This window comes from Myotis lucifugus, unplaced genomic scaffold (assembly GCF_000147115.1).
Source record: "Myotis lucifugus unplaced genomic scaffold, Myoluc2.0 scaffold_887, whole genome shotgun sequence".
NCBI classification, from domain to species: Eukaryota; Metazoa; Chordata; class Mammalia; order Chiroptera; family Vespertilionidae; genus Myotis; species Myotis lucifugus.
Genome location: NW_005871935.1, coordinates 148,365 through 152,724, shown reverse-complemented (window position 1 = coordinate 152,724; position 4,360 = coordinate 148,365). Strand labels below are relative to the sequence as shown.

Here is a 4,360-nt window from a genome sequence, read left to right as displayed (position 1 = left end):
TGCTCTGCTGTGGGGGCCTGAACCAAGTGCGGCCGCCTGTCTGTCTCCGTCTGCATCGTCCGTCTTTCGGTGTGCATCGCGGGTGGCCTTTGCTGGAGCCTAGGACCCACTAGGAGTAGGTAAGTAAACCCTGAGTGATTGCACACTGATTCTGTCTCGTGTGTTCATGTGTTCCGGTTCGGCTCAGCTGTCTAGACATTGAAGCACCAGGGCACAGGCCGTGATTGCTGACTCCTGTCACCTGTGTTTGTCCCACTAAGTCTAGACAGATAATTAATTAATCGGGGGAATTGGGACAATCAGTCTGATGGATTCATTGAACAAATGACATGAAATCAACATTATTTTACAAAATTAGTCCATATGCCAGTAATTATCCTCCATGTCTGGTTTTGCTTTCGTCCAACCCAACTGAATTCTCTGTAACTGCTCCACCACTTATCAGGGGGTGAACCAGGGCAAGTCAGCCCTGCATGAGCTTCCGTCTCCTTCCTGGTCACTGGAAACGTCTCTGCCTGTTGTCCCAACCGGAGAACAAACCCAAATCTGTTGTCCAAGGATCTGGGAGGAGCACACGCCCTTCTGGAGATCCCCGCGCTGGGGGAGTGAGGTGAGAGGGGACCGGAAGGGGGCGGAGGCGGGAAAGGGGCGGAGGCGGGAAAGGGGACGGAGACAGGAAGGGAACGGAGGCAGGAACGGAACTGAAGCGGAAAGGGAACGGACCGCTTCCGGATTTCTGTCTTTAGAAAACCGGAAGTTGTCCATAGTTCTCTTCTTAAAGCTTTCAGGAATTTGTGAGGAGCGCCGGAGGAGCGAAGGAGGAACTGCACGAGGACAAAGAGGTAAAGAAAAATGTATGAGGTCGTCTAGAAAGTAGATGGGCTGAGCCCCTAAATGCTGCCGCACCCAGAGATCGGGGGGTCAGAGTTTTTAAGGACTCGAGGGGGCTTTTCCTCTTCGGGGATTCTCCTCCGGGCGGGTCCGGAGGGACGGTGACTGGTCTGAGAAAGGGAATGTGGTCTGAGCGGAAGGGAATGTCGGCTGCAAAATGGTCTTTGGGCCAGTTTCCCAGGGGAGGGGTATCAACTTCATTATTTGATCAGACCTCACATGCACGAGGCCAAAAGTGGTAGCGAATTATACATTTATTAGATCATCCTCATCTGGAAAGCAGATGGGCTCAGCCCGAAATGGTGCCAGCACCCAGGGACGGGGGAGGCAGAGGGTTCAAAGGGCTCTAAAGGGGCTTTTCCTGCGGGAAATTCTCTGGGTTGGTCAGGACCCTGGGCAAGGATGGGACCGAAAGTGACTGGTCTGAGCAAAGGGACTGTGGTCTGAGCGGAAGGGACTGTGGTCTGAGCGGAAGGGACGGTCAGTTGCCAAATGATCTACGGGAGTTTCCCCGGGGAGGGGGTGTCGCTGAGGTGGTTTGATCAGACCTAACAGAGTGTAGGGAGCTGAAGGTCTGCGTGGACTCGTGGAGGTGAAAGTTGCTGGATGCTGAGAATGGGGCTGTTTGGTGGAGTCCCTGATGTTTGGTCTCAGCCTGAGTGCATCCCCTGAGCTCGCAGTGCAGCTCTGCTGGCGGTGGGAGCTGGTCTTCTCAGTAGCGACACCACAGTGTTCAGTGGGAAGGGACGGGGCCTGTGCTTTGTGCACCGCCTGCCTCCGTTTTGTGCCTCCGCCTCCTGTGTCTCACACGCAGGCCTGTGTAGCTGCCGCTGATTTTAGGAGGCAACTCACATATGCGGCCTGTGGAAGAGCAAGTCCCTTCTCCCCATGGACCCACTGTTTTGTAGTTCATTCTGGTCACACAGGGACCTCCAGGTGCAGTGTTGTTGTTCCTTAGGGGCACTGGTTCCGATGTAGCAAATAGCCCAACAAAAGCGTAACTGGTGGCTTGACCCCTGAGAAGGTAAGTTTGCATGTATTTCTGTGGTTTTGAAGGTATTTGACTGAACAAGTCTGTCCTCTCTGCTCTTCTTTTCTAGAGTTCCATAGCGATGCTGCTGCAGGTGCACAGGCAGGGCCAGGACCGCTGTGTCCTCACCTGCACTGAGTGCAAGCAGCGGGTGGAGACAGGCTGGCACTGCCCCGGGTGCCAGGACTACGACCTTTGCATCAACTGCTACAGCACCAAGGGCCACACCCACGAGATGGTGAAGGTGGGGCTGGGCCTGGATGAAGAGGCTGAGGAGGCTGAGGAGGGCGATGAGGGCGGCAACCAGGGGGAGATGCAGGTGAAGAACCTCCCAGAGTTGCGGCGCCTGAGCATCCTGCGCTGCATCCAGTCCCTGAGGCACGCCCGCCAGTGCGGCGACACCAACTGCTCTCGGACTGACTGTCAGAAGCTGAAGCGTGTTGTGCTGCACACTACGCGCTGCCAGCGCAAGGCCTTTGGAGGCTGCCCAGTGTGCAAGCAGCTAATCGCCCTTTGCTGCTACCATGCCAAACAATGCCACGAAAACCCATGCCCCGTTCCCTACTGCCTCAACATCAAACAGAAGCTCCGCGAGCAGCGTCTCCGGCGCCGCCAGCAGCGGATTGGGAACCGCCTGCTGCAAGGGTAGCTCATGCGCCAGCGGATGCCACCATGAACTCCCGTCACGTGCCTCAGCAGTCTTCCATCCCCTCCTTGAGCACCACCCTGGACACCCCCACAGCAGCCCAACACACCCCAGACACCACAGCCTCGGACTCAGTCCCAGCCCCGGCCTGTAAGCATGTCACTAGCCGGCTTCTTCAGCTCGGCCTGAACTTAGCCCCAACCGTGTCCACGGGGAAGCCCACTAACCTTCAGCTCCAGCCCAGCCTGCAGAACCTGAAAGCCATGCAAGCCAGTGGGCCCCGACCTGCTGTCCCTCCGCAGCAGCAACAATGGGAGGCCTGAACCCCCAGGGCCAGGCCTTGAACATCATGAACCTGGGCGCAACCCCATCGTGGCGAGAATGAACCACAACACTGAGAGATGCCGGGGAGCAACAGCAGCAGCAGCAGCAGCAGCAGCAGGAAGGCAGCGCTGGCATGGCTGCAGGCCTGGAGGACACGCCCAGTTCCAGCAGCCTCAGGGACGCTGATGCCACCCGCAGCCATGCAGCAGCAGCTGATCCAGCAGCAGATTGGGTCCCAGGCCAGCCAAACCGTGTTAGGACCTAACAGTTAGGCATATCTGTACCTTTCCCTGCCCTCAGTTTCTCCCCTGCGCTCAGTTCTTTCTATTGTCCCCGCTTGAGGCTCCTGTCCTCTCTGCCGTTTCCTGTTATTCTCATTTCAGGTGTCACAGGAGTCAACTAAGCAGCTGAGAAAAGCAGCTCTAGACCCAGCTTCCTGCAACCGCCTGCACCTCCATCCGACCCACACAGAGACATAAATATCCCGCCCTCCCTACTCTTGCTTGCTGAAATGGATATGCTGGTGTGTATTAATAATACCATTTCTAGCCCTAACCGGCTTGGCTCAGAGGATAGAGTGTCAGCCTGCAGACTGAAGGGTCCCAGGTTCAATTTTGGTCAGCAGCATATACCTTGGTTTCAGGCACATCTCCAGTAGGAGGTGCAGGAGGCAGCTGATCAACGTTTTTCTCTCATTGATGTTTCTGTCTATCCCTCTCCCTTCCTTTCTGTAAAAAAAAAAATCAATAATATATACAGTGGGGCCTTGACTTACGAGTTTAATTTGTTCCGTGATGGAGCTCATAACTCAAATTACTTGTATGTCAAATCTTAAAGTGAACAAGTGAGACAAGTGATGCTGGGCTGATGTTGTGGCGTTCACTGTGATGTTCGCTGCGCCAACTAGCGGTGGGGTATCTGAAGCTGGCTCGTAACCCGAATTTTAGCTTGCAACTCAAAGCAAAAAATTGGCCGAGAGACAGCTCGTATCTCGAAAAACTCGTTAGTCGGGACACTCGTAAGTCAAGGCCCCACTGTATTTTTAAAATTAAAAAAATAAGATTTCTAAATTCTCAAGTCTTTTGACCTGTTTGCTGTCAGCACGGACTTAACACACCCCATAAGCCCCAGCAGCACATGCTCTCAGAGAGCCACAGGCCTCTCCTCCCTGGCCAGCAGATGGCCACATGCCTCAGTAGCCAGGTGAGATCTCTGGCCCCTGTTCCGTCTCCAGACCCCAGTCCCAGCCTCCACATTCCAGCCCATCACCACGGATACACCCCAGCCTTCACCACACCACCTCTCCCCCCAGACTGGTTCTCCCCACCCAGGACTCCCAGTCACCATGGCCAGCTCCATAGATCAGGGACACTTGGGGAACCCCAAATATGCAAGGCTACCACAGCTGAATACCCCCACAGGAGTGCATTGTCCAGTGAGCTGTCCCTGATCGGTGACACCACAATAGA

The 4,360-nt window shown here is 55.1% G+C and overlaps 1 pseudogene; it reads left to right on the top strand.

The window, feature by feature from the left end:
• The first annotated feature begins 687 nt into the window (after positions 1-687).
• LOC111824081 lies at positions 688-3,430 on the top strand (annotated as a pseudogene).
• The last annotated feature ends 930 nt before the right edge of the window (positions 3,431-4,360 follow it).